Source organism: Gopherus flavomarginatus, chromosome 3 (assembly GCF_025201925.1).
Source record: "Gopherus flavomarginatus isolate rGopFla2 chromosome 3, rGopFla2.mat.asm, whole genome shotgun sequence".
NCBI classification, from domain to species: Eukaryota; Metazoa; Chordata; order Testudines; family Testudinidae; genus Gopherus; species Gopherus flavomarginatus.
Window position 1 is genome coordinate 3262442 of NC_066619.1, and position 15723 is coordinate 3278164.

The 15723-nt window shown below is 61.8% G+C and overlaps 1 protein-coding gene across 5 annotated transcripts in view; it reads right to left on the reverse strand.

Moving 5' to 3' along the window:
- The window catches only part of IL11RA (interleukin 11 receptor subunit alpha), a 77503-nt gene that overhangs the window by 38585 nt on the left and 23195 nt on the right, over positions 1-15723 (reverse strand). For 2 of the 5 annotated variants that reach the window (XM_050943633.1, XM_050943627.1), the window contains exon 1: positions 8556-8751. The exons of 1 other annotated variant lie outside the window; for it this stretch is intronic. The gene's annotated coding sequence lies outside the window, so the exon portion shown is untranslated. Of the gene's footprint in view, positions 1-8555; positions 8753-15723 lie in introns of those variants that run through there. 2 more of the 5 variants (XM_050943631.1, XM_050943632.1) reach the window with 2 other exon arrangements.

Consider the following 15723-nt stretch of genomic DNA (forward strand, 5'->3'; position numbering starts at 1 on the left):
GGGATAGATAGATAAATAGATAGACAGACAGACAGAAGCAGCAGAGGTGTGTCTGGAGAGATGCAGCTGGCCGGATACAGATGCCCCACGTCTAGATTTGCTCCAGCGATGACCTAATCCCCAGCAAAGGGAGTCCCCAGCCCGGCAGCCGCAGAGCCAGGCCTCAGCAGGGGAAACAATGGGACACTTTCTTCCTCTGCTCGGTGGATTCCTCTGCTGCTAATTACAGAGCAAGAGGCGCCTGCTGCCCACGGCCTGGTGCAGCCGGGGAGCTCTCCTGGCCATGACCGGCCGCACCCCAGCCCGGCCCGGCCTTGCCACGGCAGGCGGGGCTGGCTCTGAGCTGAAATGCAGCAGCTGCTCCCAGCCCTCCCCGGGTGTGGGAAGCCATGCTCGGGGCACACACAATCACTGTGGTGCCTTGGGAAGGTCGGCGGGGGGGGGGGGTCACCTTCTTCCATTGCATGGCGCCAGGGGGACAGCCGGAGCCAGCTGCCCCTCCCATCCCAACACCCTCCATGCAGCTGGAGGCTAGAGTGGGTCCAAGTAGCTTCCTCCCCCGCCCCCATGCTGAATCCAGCCAGCCGAGGGGTGGCCTTGGCACCCCAGCTGGGGCAAGCTGCCAAGCTGCTGGCCGGGGGCGACTCGAGCCTCGAGGCACCAGCCTGTGCGGTCCCCTGCCCCCCACTGCTCTGTATCCCTTGCTTTGCTCTGAAGGGAAGGACTGGGCGCGGACGGGGCTGCCTGGCCCTTGGCGAGTGTCCACCCTGGCAAAGCCCAGCGTGGCACAGAGCTCTGGTGAGCAGGGCGCTCATTACCTCTAGCCCTGCTGGGTGATGCAGGCGAAAGCTGGGCTAAGACGCAAGCAGCAGCCCTGGCCGCCCGCTGCCTGCTCTGATCTGCGCTGGCGGCAGCGACAATACTCCTGCGTGCAGACATCTGCCGGGTGCCGGCTGGGCAGCAGGCGCAGTGGGAAAACCTGCCAGCAGGGAGCTGGAGAGCACAGAAGAGCCCAGGCTGGCTGGAGTAAAGGGGGTGGGAATTGCCCGAAGGGCCCAGCGTTGGCCTAGCTCAGACGAGGGAGCGTCCTGCTTGGCCCTTGAGCTCCGGGCCAGGAGGCTGCCCCTGGCCCCTCCCCTGCAGCCTCAGCTTGCCGCGCGAGCAGCGCTCTGCGCAGGGCAGTGGCATGGCTAGCTGGGCCTGGTGGCGTGGCTGCCAGTCCTGCCACTCCGAGCAGCATGGTAAAGGTGCCGGTGAGGCTGGATAAGGGGCAGGGACTTCCAGAGGGACAGTCAGGAGACAGGGAACAGAGGCGGTTGAATGGGGCAGAGGTTCCGGGGGGCGGTCAGGAGATGGGAAACGGGGGGGGTTGGATTGAGGTGGAGTTGTGGGGGGGTGGTTAGGGGCAGCGGTCCCAGGAGGGGGCGGTCAGGGGACAGGGAGCAGGGGGGCTGGATGGGTTGAGGTTCTGAGGGGAGCAGTCGGGGCAGATAGGGGGCGGTGGCCAGGCTGTTTGGGGAGGCACAGCCTTCCCTACCCAGCCCTCCTTACAGTTTTTCAACACCGATGAGGCCCTTGGGCCAAAAGGTTGGCCCACCCCTCGCCTAGCTGCTCCCAGCCAAGCTCCCGGAGCTTCAGCAAGAGCTGAGCTGAGCTGAGCGTGGTCCAGATCAGCGTGGCTCACTCGCGGTTTTCTCACAAGCCTCATAGTGTGGGGCAGTTGTCTTACAGCCTCACCTCCCGGAGTCCTGGGATTCGAGGAGACCCTTGGCTTGCATGAAGTTTCCAGCCCTCCTGGCTGCAGGGAGAAGCTAGGAAATGTGACCCCTACATCCTCGAAGCCCAGAGGACAACTGACCAGACCCCCAAGCAGATTACTTAAAAAACCCAAAACCTCATGATTTTTCAAGCCAGTCTCGTGATTTCTGGAGGGCTCGACTCATGATTTTGGAAGGTTTGAGGCTGGACACACACCGCCGGTCCCAGCTGATCCCAGCACAGGTGGGGAGCTGCTAACATGGTCCTCCACAAGAACTGACCCCTTTCAAACGACGCGAGCCCGACTGTCCTGGCTTATTCCCGAATGCCACGCCACACAGCACCCCCTGCAGGCCACTCGGACACAAGCAGCAGTGTCACCCCATCGGGAGGCTCCCGCTGGCTGCCAAGCCCGAGGACAGGGGAATGGAACCTTGCATCTCTCTTTACAAATGATCCCTTCCAGACGGCGTGTCTGTGATTTCCTTGGGCCTATCTAAACGCAGACCTGATCCCCAAGCACCTCTTGGGGGGCCTGAACCAGCCAGCACCTCAAAACGCCCAGCACTTATGGGCAGGACCTGCTCCCGGCACATGGCCCCTGGCATGGCCCATCGGCACCCGCTGCCCTGCTCTGCCCCATCCATTGCCCAGAATCTCTGCTGCGTTTGCTGCTCGTTTTGTTTCCTGCTGAGGATGATGAAACACATCGCGTGCGCACACAACACACACACACAAATACACACACGCACACACGTGCATGCACAAACACACGCACAGAGACACACACACATGCACATGCGCGCACACACAGAGACGCATGCACACACACAGACATGCACGTGCACACACATATGCATATGCACACGGACACGTGCACACACAGAGACAGACACACACACGAACTCACCCACATATGCACACACAAACGCATGCACAGAGACACATGCACACACAAACACACGCACATGAGCGCGCACACACAGACAGGGACACATACATACACGCGTGCACACACAGTCACAAACATGCATGCATGCACACAGAGACACACATAAGCATACAGGCACGCACGCACGCACGCACATACAGGCATGCGTGCACACACACATGCACACAGACAGGGACACACACACATACAGGCGTGTGTGCACACACACACGCACACACAGACAGGGACACACACATACACACGTGCTCACACAGACACACACATGCATGCACACACACAGACACACACGCTTACGGGCACGCACACATGCAGACACGCACACACACAGGGACACACACGGACACACGTGCGCACACGGACACACATGCATGCACACACAGACACACACACGCATATGGGCACGTGCACGCACACATGCATGCACACACAGACACACACTCGTTCTGTGCCGTGCCCCGCAGTGGCCTGGCAAGGCGATGGCAGGGATTCCTGGGGGAGGCACCAGGGTCGGGCCAACTTTCCACTGCACTGAGTGCTCTGTGCTTGGGGTTTTTTTCTTCATTTGATGTCTCTCTTCAAAGCGAAAAGGAGAGGCAGGCAGAGATTGGGCGGGGGTGGGGGGAGAAGAGACGCTCAGGGACTGGGGTGAGGAGAGAGACCGCTGCCAACCAGGCCGAGGCGCCATGGAGGCCTCCGAAGCTCCCTGCTGCCACTTCTCCCCGAGGGTGGTCTAGGGCAGACCCAGCGAAGTGGCGGCACAGGGAGCCAAGTGGGCTTGGCAGCTTCTCCCCCTGCATGCTTGGCACGGGCCTGCCGCCACCAGGGTCACCGGCCTGCAAACACAGCGTCAGCCACCCTGGGTGCTGGGTGACGTCTCGCCCGCGGCACCCTCGTCATGGCAGAGGGATCCAGGCTGGGCTGGGTGCCAAGTGCCAGGCAACCAGGACCCACGCACTGATGAGCCTGGATGGGGCCTTCAGCCCTGGGGGGGCGTCCTGGTGAAATGCACCCGGGCACCATCTGGCTGTGGCTGCAGCTGCAGCCAAGAAGCCAATGGGCTTCTAGCCCAACTGGCTGGTGAGAGCCCGTCTGAGCCAGCCCAGGACACGGGGATCAAAGCTACTCGCTGCTCAAGACGCAGATCAAAGGCTGCACCTCGCTCGGAGCAACGCCAGGAACATTCCCGCAGCCGCTTCTGTCTCCGAGCTGGCCAGGGAAAGCCCCGTCCCCACGGGCCCATCCGTCTCTCAGCCCTGCACTGCGGGACGAGGGCACCCGGCCCTGGACGAAGGAGATCAGACAGCCCCAGAGCACCTTGAGAATAAGCTAGAACCATATCCTGGGCCTGGCTACCCCGACAGCTGCCAAAGTGCTTCCCAACCCGGGGGCCGCCCTCTCAGGTGTAGATCTCCATTGACTCCCCCCACGCTCTGCACCGGAGTCGGGGATCTGCCCCTCTGGTCCTTACGCCTCAGGGATGAGCCGTCCCGGCAAGCGAACAGTTCAAACCAAAGAACCTCATGCAGCACTTCACGGGCTGTGGGTCCCAAAGAGAAACAAACCCATGGGAGGGGTGTCCCTTAAAGAGCCACTGGGGCCCTGGGGCGATGGAGAGCTCATGGACACCATCCTGGACACGGCCCCGCCCGAGACGGGGATCCGAACAAGCCTTCCGCCTGCGGGAAGCCTTTGACCCGCAGTGCAGCAGGGGTGCGCGCCCTGTCCTACCTACGCACAGAGCCCGGGCTTGGGGGGGTAGTGAGCGCATGTCTCGCTGCGGGTCCACCAGCCTGGGCCTGACCCCATGGAGCTGTGAGGACTCACACCAGGTCAAACTCCAATTCGCCCTCACAGCTGCAGAGCTCCGGCGGGAGGTGGTTGGGGCTTAACCTGATCCCCACCCAACCCCCTCGTTCTCCTCGGTGCTCCTGGAAAGGACCCAGGCCCAGATCCCCAGCGGGGCCCAGGGGGCCTTACCACCTCCTGCCTCTCGGGAGGAGGGATGCTCCTTTCACTGGCCCAGTCACGGCCAGGATGGAACATGTGTCAGATTGTGCCCGTCACCCCCCAGCAATACCCCTATGGTCCAGCAAGCCTCGCGCCCGTCGCTTTCTCCCTGGACACCAACCCCAAATGTCTAGGGGGGACAGATTCCTCCCCGCCTCGGCACTGCCTTTGCATGGCCTGTCTTTAATGCTCCCCCGAGTTACCGGCCCTAGAACGGAAACGGTTCCCCCCCATGAAGATGCCAATTAAATCAAGAAAAACTCTGCAAATGCTGCCCTTGCTCCGAGCGCCACATGTGACGAACTGGGAATGTTCTTAATATTTGCTCTGAATACTGTGCTGGTGCCTCAGTGTCCCCTATGCAATTCTTAATATCTAGGTGTTGGAATAAGGGCATGTGATTGCTGCAGAGCAAAGGGCCAGTGCACGTAAATGCCTGACACTCTGTCTCCTAGCAACTGATGGCCTGGGCCCCTCCTCTGCAAAGGTGCCAACTGAAGGTGTTGGAGACAAAGACGTCAGGTGACCTCCTGGCCTGGGAAAGGGGCTGAGCAGAGAGGAGGGGCTGGAGGGGTTGTTAGTCTGGGGCTGGCTGGGGACGAGGAGTGAAGTGCAGATGTGGGGGTCTGGCTCACTGACCGCCAGAATGGACCCGGCCGAGGGGTCCAGTTCGCTGCATCTACAAGCTCTGTTTTACTGGCTGGCTGAGAGTCACGTCTGACTGCAAAGTGGGGGTGCAGGATCTGGTGGTTTCCCCAGGACCCCGCTGGGTGGACTCGCTGTGGGAAGCGCACGGAGGGGCAGAGGATGCTGAATGCTCCAAGGAGAGACCCAGGAGGTGAAGCCGTGTGAGCTTCTTGCCCTGAACAAGTCTGCTCCAAGGGAGAGGAGGCTCCCCAAAGTCCTGCCTGGCTTTGTGGGGAGCAGTTCCAGAGCATCGCCCGGGGACTCCGTGACACCACAGCAGAGCCCTGGAGCCATGCACGAGCTGGGAGCCCAGGTACGGCCATGTGGCCTGCAGCCAAGTGACCCCAGAGCAGCCTGGTGCCCGGTGTGCCCCAGCATCTGCCCACCAAGCCAGGGCCAGTTCTGCAGCGGGTGTGAATGTGCTGGAGCTGACAGAGCTGTGCCCACATGTCCACTGCAGATCTAGCTCCAGTCGTTCTCCCGTCAAAGTGGAGCGCTTCTCCCAGGAATATCCCCAGCCAACACCCACGCGGATCCGCCAGCCCTGCAGCAGTGTTCTGGCGTGGGGGCTCCCACCGAGGTATCGCACGAGGACTAGCCACTTCTTTGCCTGCTTTTGCAGCGGCTGGGTGCTGGGGCCAGAAGGGACCAAGGCATAACCCAGACCAGAGCATTCGGGCAGCCCCCACCGGCCATGTGGCTCCCCTCGAGCGGCTGACCCCTCCTGGCCCAGTGGGCCTGGCATGCAGGGGCCCAGAACAGATGCAGCAGAGCTCAGGTGAAAGGGGTGGACCTGGAGCCTGCTGCCTGCTCCCCGTCATTCTGCCGCCAGCTTCGGTCCATTTCCAGCAGAGTCACGGGGGCAGAAACCCCAATCCCAAGCTGGTGGCAATCAGCAGAGAGCGGAACGACACCGAATTACCCATGTGGCGTGCGTGTTGCCATGCCCAGAGCAAAGCCCCTTGCCCCGTCCCAGCCGTGGGCCATGTCTAGGGACAGGGGAGTCCACGGGGGTTCGGAACGACGGGAAGGCACTAGAACGGCTTCTGTTCGTTTGTCTGTGTGTGTCCCCCAGAGACGGCTCTGAACCCCAGCTCTCTGAGAAATTCAACCCCTCTGTTGGAACAAGCACAGGGCGAGTCAAGGCGACAGTCGCTCCTGCCTGGCTTTTGGGATCAGAGTTGCACCCCTTGCTAGGATCAAACCGAGAGAGCGTCTCTGGGGCCCCCAGCTCCCTTCACACCGTAGGGCCCCCGAATGGGCTGAGCCCGGCCGGCGAGGACACCAACACTGCCAGAACAAGAAAGCCCCAAATCCCTTCGTACGGACTCGTATCTCACTCATGAAAGCCTCCCCCACCATTCTTGTCTTCTTGCTGCCACTCTGGAGCACCCAGCCTGCGCAGCGCAGGCAAGTCCTGTCCTATGGGCAGGAGCCAGCAGCAATCCCCTGCAATGGTGACATCCAGCGACCCGCAAGCGGCCGAGTTCCTGGCTCCGATACGGCTTGTAAACCCCTGCCGAGGGGCACTGCCCAGCTGCCAGCGCTGCTGCCCACAGAGCGTGCCCGAGCGCAGAACCGGCCGGAGAAGGACGCCGCTTGGATTGCACATTGTGCCACTCCCTGGTGCGGTGCCCTGGTGACACGAACCAGCAGAGCACAGTGACTGCACCAGCTGTTCTGATCTCCCCAGGGAGAGAGCAGGGAGGTGGCAGAGGGGTGCCAGTCCCTCGTCTCCCCAGCCAGGCACACCTGGCAGAGCTCACCCACTGACTGTTGGCGGAGCACGCCCCACGTTCTGTCAAGCCGTCTGCTACCCCCTGCAGCAATGACACCAGGGCCGGATCCTCAGCTCACTTCTCCACTGGACCTGCTGGAGTGTGGCTGGTTCACATCAGCTAAGGACCTGGCCCCACACATGATTGGCTCCAGTGGAAAACCCATGATGGGGACAAGGTTCATACAATCACCATCAGGACAGGACAGGGGCCAAGTTCCCACCTCAGCTACTCCACTGAAGTCAGCCGAGGTACACCGGCATTAAACCAGAGTGACTCCGGATTGGCACCGGGGGCAAGCAGGACGTCCCTCGGCAATCCCCTCTCTGCCTCAGGGCTCCCCCAGAGGCAGGACACGATGGGGTGAGAGGGCTGTGTTTGTTGTGAACGCTAGCAAAGGCCTCCATCCTGCCGGCTCCGGGCACGGACAAAAATAGAAGACAATAGACATAAGCAGCCAACAAATGTTAAGGCAGACAGATTAATGAGCTCCCAAGGCAGCTGGGGAAATCTGAATGAGCCCGTGGCTGGCCAGACCCACAGCTGGCATAGGGAGGCACTGGGGTGGCACCAGGAGAGGGCTCGGATGGGAGGCAGAGTAGGAGAGCCTTGCAGGAGGCTGGTGAAGGCGTGTATACAGCCAGACTGGCATTTACACTGCTGCTGGGTCCCCACCCAGCCCCTGCTGCCCCCTTCCCCATCACACTGAGCTGCAGAATGGCTGCTTCCCACCTGGGGCCCCCTGCCCCCCTCACACTGCATGGGGAGGGCAGCCTGCCAGGGACAGAGCATGACCCCCAGTGGCAGAGACAGAGCCCCCATCCCTCTCACTGGGGCAGGCCACTGAGACAGTGACACTCACCCAGGGGATGGCCGGAGTCACCCATGGACTCAGCCGGGGCAAATCCGGAATGTCCCCCTCCCCCGTCAACCCGGTTCCGGTCACTGTGGGGCAAACCCAGAACACCCCTCCTGCAGCCGACCCTGATCCCGTCACACTGGGGCAAACCCACAACAGCCTCCCCCTGCCCCAGCCCAACCCTGATCCAGTCACCCCGGGGCAAACCCAGAGCAACCCCCCGAGCTGGTTCCAGTCGCCGGGGCGTAAATCAGCTTTCCCCTCATGCCCAGTCAGAGCCAGGGCGCTCCGGGCAGCCTGGCTGGGCAGTGACATCTGTGCAGCCCCAGCCCACAAGCACTCGGGTGGCCTGACGTCCCGATACTATCGGGCCATCCTGAGATTAGGGGCTTTGTCTCATATATGCAACTATTCTCCCCCCCGGCCCACCCCCAGCAGCCTCCTCCGCACACAGTGCCCCGGGCCCAGCACAACCACCCCTACGCCAGGCTGGCTCCCCACCCCTCCAGCCTACCTTCAGAGCCAGCTGCCTCGGCCTCGGCTCCCCATGCTGGGGCTGCCCCGGCCCCGAGCTCGGCGCTCGGCGGAGAAAAGGGGCGATTCTCCCCCTGCCTGCAGTGGGAGGCTCGACAGCGCGCACCAGAAACCCACTCGCGCTGCACCCCCCAGCCCCGCTGCAGGGAACCGGAGCCTCTCACGCTTGCCCCCCCGGCCCTGCTGCAGGGAACCGGAGCCTCTCGCTTCCCAGCGGTAACCCGAGGCGCTGGCAGAGCTGCACACCAGGCACCGAGCGCGGCTGGCAGTCCAGCCCGGAGTCGCTGCCAGCTGGGAATAGTTTTTATTCTAAACAAACAAAAAAAAACCCTTCTTCCCGCCCCCTCTCCCACCCGGGCCGCCTGCCCCTCGGCCCCCAGCCATGCCGACCGCACGCTCCAGAAATTCCTAAAAATAATCTCGCAGCAAAGTAAGAGCTCAGCAGCAGGGGGAGGGGGGAGATTTCAGTCCCCAGCAGCCGCAGGTCGCCAGGTGGACGGGGCCGGCGGGGGCTCTGCGGTGCGGACCCCAGGAGCCAGATGGGGGGCCCAGAGCTGGTCCAGCAGTGAGCCCCCTCTTGCTCCCCGTGGGATAAACATGCGTGGCACCGCCTGCCGGGACCGCCCGGGAGCTCCAGGTGTGGGATGGGCCCCTCCCCTCATTAACCTCTGGGACCCGGGACAGAGCTCCTCCAGCCCCCCTGCAGGGAGCGGGAGGAGAATGTTCCACCGCCAGGAGAAGGGAGAGACGCAGGCCTGGGAACCCCAACAAGAGATGGCTCCAAAATGGATCTGAACCAGACCCCCAAACCCTGCCAGGAGAGAGTGTCAGTAGCGGGCCTGGCCATCATCGGCCCTCAGTATATGAAGAGTTTGCCAAGCCGGCTGCAGATGCGCCTGGGGATGAGGGTACCGGTGCTCCAGGAGGCTGAGAGCGGGCACTGCCTGGGCATGGCAAACTGGCCTGCCTCACGACAGTCATGGGAAGGCTGGTGAGTGCCCGGACCAGCCCTGGGGCCGTGATGGGGCTCACAAGCCAGCCAGGCAGCGTCTGCAGCCTGAGCAGGGTACCAGGGCAGGAGGAATCCCAAACCACACAATGTCCCTGTGCCCAGCCACTGATTCCCACCTACGCCAATTCCTCAGTATGATGCAGTAGGGTCTGTCTGTGTGGGGATGGGAGAGCCAGGGGTGTCTTTAGGTGAGGGACAGGATTTTTAAGCCGGTAACCTGAGCCAGGTGGGGGGGAGGGTGTCAGCACCTTTCCCCGGGAAGTTGGACAAAGGAATCGGCTGGCTGGAGGAGGGGCTGGTCAGTTTCGGTTTGGGGCTGGGTGGGGGAATTCAGGGGATCCTATGCTGGGATCCAAGCACCCTGAACTCCCAGAAGGACTCGATTGAGGGGTCCTGGTTGGGCCTCCAAGCTCTGCTGTAACCTGCATTCCTGTGTCTAATAAACCTTCTGTTTTACTGGCTGGCTGAGAGTCACTGTGAGTCCCAGGAAGAGGGGTGCAGGGCCGGACTCCCCCACACTCCGTGACACTCAGCCCCCACTTAGCTGCCTCCTTTGGAGCCATGAGCCCTAAATAAATCCCACTACAAACCCACCTTCCACTTTGCCCCGGTGGCACGCCCGGGACCCAGGAGTAGGGGAATGCCCTTCGTCCCTCGCCTGCCCACCACCGTGCCTTGCCCCCAGCCAGCCCCATGGCACTTCCCCCACCAGTGGGCAGGGGAGAAGGAGCCGTGGTCTGGCCTGGGAAGCTTTCTGGCAAACAGCCTCCACTCCCTTCCAAGCACGAAGGCTCCCGGGTCAGCCAAACGCTGGAGAGAGGTGGCTCCAATCCAAACAGCTGGCCTCCAGCACTGGGGCACAGGGGAGCCTGCAGCCGACCATGTGTTGTCCCTCCCTTTCAAAACAAAGCCCCTTTGGGCACCTGCGAGGCCAGGTGAAATACACCCCTCCTCGACCCCAAACACACAGGGTCTCTGGGGGCTGCTGGGGACCAACCCTGCCAGCTAGGACCCATGAGCTCCTTGGCTCCTGCAGCAACCTGGGCCAGTCATCAGGCAGAGGTGGAACGACACAGGGCTGCAGTACCCGCCCCCCTATTCCCAAACCCCTCCTGGGAGTGGACACAGCGCAGTGGCTAGACAGATGCCGAGCACCCTTGTCACCCACTGAAGTCCACAGGCATGGGGGCTGCCCAGGCTGCAGGAGGGTGGCCGGGGCAGGCAGTGTCACAGAAGGGGTGGGGGAACAAAGGGGTCCTCGCTGCTCAGCCCAGCCCTACCCGGGATGCAGGGCCAGTGCCCCCTGGGAAGCAAGAGCCCAGGGCAGGGTGGGGAGGGACCACATCTGCAGCGCTGAGACCAGGCGCCTGAGACGGTGCCTCCTCCATGGCCTTCAGCACCGTCCCTTCCCCACCACTCAGCTCTCGCCCTCCAAGCTGCCCAGGCAACCGCCTTGCTGAGCGCGCAGCGTCCGTGCCAGGAGCCAGCCGTGGGCAGATGCTGCCTGTGGCCGCCTGCCATAATCACCATGTCAGCCAGAGGGAGAGGGAGGGTGGACATAGGGCCCAATCCGGCAGGCACCCCCATCCCCAGTGACCTCAATGGGGGCAGGTTCACTCTTCTGTCCCCACATGCCAGCAGCCTGGGGCTGGCCAGATCCTCTACTGAGCTGCTTCTGCCAGTGGCCAGAGGATTGAGGGTGGGCGCAGCTGGCAGGGCACCTGGGGCACCCTCCGAACTGTTAATGGCCACTCCCAGAGCTAGGAATCAGTCAGAGTCGGGCACTGACAGCGGCAGGCTCTGCTGGCCCTGGGCACAGGGCCCTGCCTCCAGCCCTGCCCCGCCCTGGTCTCCAGCAGCCTGGCAGCACCGTGCAGCCCCTCCGGGGTCCCTTGACTTAACCTATCCTCGGTGATTTTACCAGCATGACAAAAAAGGGGGGCGATGGCTACCGGAGTTAATCCACCGGCACCACTTCCTTGCAGGATGCCTCCCGCTCAGCAGAGTCCCTGGCCAAGCTGTGCAGCCATGGAGCGAGGCACAGGAAGGTGTGATGGGAAGCAAGTGCCACGGACCCGGGGCTCAAGAATCACCCTGCGCCAGGGGGCCTCTCAGTCAGAAAAGCTCCGACGGGTCCCCATCCTGTTGCAAACGCGGCTGCTGCCAAATCCACATGGTTCTGCAAACAGAAACCAAGGCCTGCGTCCCATTTCTGTCTGCCAGGCTGGAGTAGCAGTGTTGGGCCCAGGATATCAGAGAGACAAGGGGGCCGAGGTGAGATCTTTCATACCCAGACAATCTGTCGTGCACCACAGAGCTCTTCTTCGGCGCTGGGACCCGCGGGAATGTACGTGCAAGAGGGAACAGACCGCTCAGCGGATGTCGCTCACCCGCATTGCAAGAGACATTTGAGGTGCAGTGGCCTGGGACCCGCAGGAAGGTACGCGGCGCCGTGCCGCGCAATGCAAGGGGGAAGGGACCGCTCAGCGGACGTTGCTCACCTGCATTGCAAGAGACATTCGAGGTGCAGTGGCCAGCAAACAGCTCAATTCCCAGACCTGAGGAGGAGCTCTGCATACCCCCGAAAGCTTCTCTCTCTCCCTAACACAGGTTGGTCCAATCAAAGGTTTTCCCTCCCCCAGCTGGTCTCTACCGTCTCCTTGCCACATGTGCAGACTGGAACATTCCCAGTGCTCGTTGTGAACGGGCTGATTTTACACGACGGCGCGTCTCAGAACAGGGGCATAACCACAACGGGTTAAAAAGGAAACATTTCCATCAACCAAAACTTGTTTTTAAATTTCCCTCTGGAAAATGTCGAGGTTTTCACGTTTTGCTCCAGTTCAAAATGAAGCCGAGTTTCAAAATCTCCAAATCCTCCACGCGACGGAATTCCTGGTCTCTGCCCAGCGCTAGCTTTGGACAACAAAAATCAGGTTCCTTATGCTGCGCACAACAGGTACAATTGCTACAGAAACCTCCTCACACGTGGGGGCAGTGGGGCTGGAAACCTGCTCTGAGCTCTCATCAGCTGCAGGGACAAGGGCCCCTAACACTTGAGCTAAAGGAGCCTATCTGTAGCTAGCAGAAGTAGTAGCTCCTTTATCTTCCACTGGTGTCTCACACGCACTCTGACCCCCATCAGCTGCAGCCGATTGCAATGGTGTGTAACTGCACAAACACTGCAGGAAGAACGCAGGCATTTTGTAGATCCAGCCCCCCCCTCGAGCCCAAGCATCTCTGGCTTCCCCGTGGGAGCTGCAAGCTCCAGTCTGAGAACATCCCCAGGCTATCAGACAGGCTGGGCAAGAGCAGGACGGCGGGGAACGACCTGTTTGGAAAGTTGTACGGAGTGTTAATGTTCAGCCAGCAGGAAGAGGGAACCTGGCCCCACGTGAGGGTGCACGCACCATGTTCCACAGAGGGGGCACAGCCAGGGCAGGAGCTGACATGCATGTGATGGGGCAGGAGACACTCTCGCCCAGTAGGGAGCAGCACCGCATGGGCCAGCTGCGGCCCCAGTCCTGCAATCAGACCTGTGTGAGCAGAGCTGCTCGGTTACCCCTGACTCCGGGTTACGCTCCTTGGCTCTTTGCTCCCAGCAGGGGCAGGATGGGCAGCTTGGCAGGCAGTGCTCCCTGGGGTTCCTGCCAAATCCCACAGACCCAGGGGGGTCCAGGAGTTGATCTGCAGAGCACCCTGATCCACAGCCAACACCTCGGACACTGATTCAAGCCGGGCCAGGCCGCACTCTCTGCAGGTTCACTATCCTCCACCCCCAATGTGTGGGGAGAGTATCTGGCAGCAGACAATGCTCCTGCGTTGCCCCAGGCCGCTCACAGCTTTCCACGAGGAGCAGAGACTTAGCCACTCGCCCAGAGGCTGCCGCAGCTTGCACGGTGCTTCCCCCTTCCTCGGGCCTCCAAGGGATTCGCAAACCTAAGTGCATCTAGTCAGCCTGTCACTCTGCAAGCAGGGTCGGGGGACCATGCTCAGGACACAGATAGGGAAACCGAGGCACGGGGCGACTAAGTCACTTGCCCACAGTGAGCCACCGAGAGGTGGCCATTGCTCAATAAGAAGAAGAAATGACTCGCTGAGCCCCAAATGTGCTTTGTGCCAGAAGGGACATGGCAGGAGATTAGGCAGGGATCCTGCCCCAGCGAGCTCAGCCTAAGTGAGCATTTGGTGATGGAAAGCAGGCCTCTGGCCTGGCCCATTACACAGCCCCCTTTCCTGCCTAGGTGTGGCGGAGGCTTTGCGGGGCCCAGATTCCCGTTGGGGCTGCAAGGGGCCCCATTTTCAATAGCAGTTCCCCACCCTAAACGTGCGCTCAGCCGGACGAGCCTATAAACCCCCAGCTGGCTGTAGAGCCGATGCCGCCCAGCACGGAGGTACCTAGTACCTGCGTGCAGACAGCAGGAGAACTGCCCCTTACGCCTGGGTGAGACATTCCTGCTGCTCTTGCTCCAAGCCCTGCGACAGCCTGGGGGACGGATCAGCCTGATGTGAAAATCAGGGCGAGGCTATGGATCTGTTCTCAGCTCGGGGTGTCGGCTCTGCCTCATCTCCGGAACGACCCCCACATGACCACCGTCCTGGCACATGCCCAGACGCAGCCCCGGCCTCTCGCCTCCTCACACAGATGGCCCTTCATGGGACGCACACAGCTGCTGTGGCGCCGGGAGCACTCCCCCCATCAGCAAGGCCGGCCCCCACCCGGCCCCTCTAAAAGAGGCCAGATGCCCAGCTGGTGTTTGGGAGGGGGGAGTCTGCGGACGCAGATTGTAAAGCAAGCTTCCCTCAGGTGCGTTTGCCTTGGCAGCCGCTCAAGCCAAGCCAATTAGGCTACAGAAAACAGCTATTAAAAACCAAGGAGAAAAATAACGTTCTCCCCTGCTGGGCCCCAGGACTGGGCCGAGGTTCCTTGTCAGGCTGAGCCCTGGCACTACCGGGCCCAGCTGGCAGCGGGGCGTGAGGGGCTGTAAAAGGGCAGCCTTGTTTCGGAGCGAGTCCTGCAGCACTTCCATCTCCTAGCATGCCCGGCACCTGGGCTGGGGGGGTGTGGGCTGGGAGGAGAACAGAGACCCCCCCTTCCCTGTCCCCCAACTCCCCCCACCCCCCAAAACCGCTGGGAGCCGGAGGCACTCAGCTCTGGGGGAAACCTGGCCCCAGGTGCATGTCACTGGGGAGGGGATGTGGGAACAGGGGTGGGGAGGGAAGAAGCCAATTCATACCTGCAAACGGGGCAGCAAGAGGGAGATCGTCCCACCACAGAGGGATTGCTCCAGTCCCGTCCCCACCCTCCGGCACTGCTTGGGCAGAACCCAGCCACAGCACACAGCAAATGGAGTAAAAGCTGGTGAACGGCTCCTTCCTGAAATGTAGCTGGGTGACAAAGTGGGTGGTTCTCTTGGGTTTTCCAGTGAGTTCCAGTCAGGGGGTGGGCCTCAGTGTCCCCGCGTGTTACTGGTTTAACGAGCGGATGGGAGAGGGAGTTTGTTGTTACAGAGGGCCAGCGACAGAACTTGGGACCCCAGCCAATGGCCTGGAGGATGGAGACCCCAGCGACTGGTGACCTGGGGACCCGGAGATCCAGCTCAGGAGTTGCAGCCAGTTCTGGCCAGGGGGAGGACAATGGGCTGTACAGAGAGGACCCCGGTGACCTGACCAGCTGGTTCCAGCCAGAGGGGCCAGAGGACAGAAAAGGGGAGAGGAGGCCCAGGCGACTCTGTTTACCTGGAGAGAAGACAAGGACAGAGGTGGGGCCTGGGGCATCAGATACCCAGCTGGGAAGCAGGGGGGGGCGGCTCTGGGCTGGAGAGGGGGAGCAGGCAGATCCCCCCTGGATGCAAGGGAGACTGAGGAAGGCCAGGCCTGAGAGTTTCCTGTGCTGTGTTCAACTCTCAATAAACCCTCCCGTTTTATGCTGGCTGAGTGTCACTCCAGGCTAAAGAACAGGGTTGCATCAACCCCTTCAGGGGTGAGGAGGCCCGGGGGGGTCCAGAGCGAGGGGACGCCCTGAGGGGGCCCATGGCAAGAGACAGGGATGCTAAGGCTCAGAGAGGTGCGGCTCCGGGAGGTTGCCCCAAGAGAGAGTGGACTCCGAGAAGGGCTGTCGCACTGAAGGGGGGTC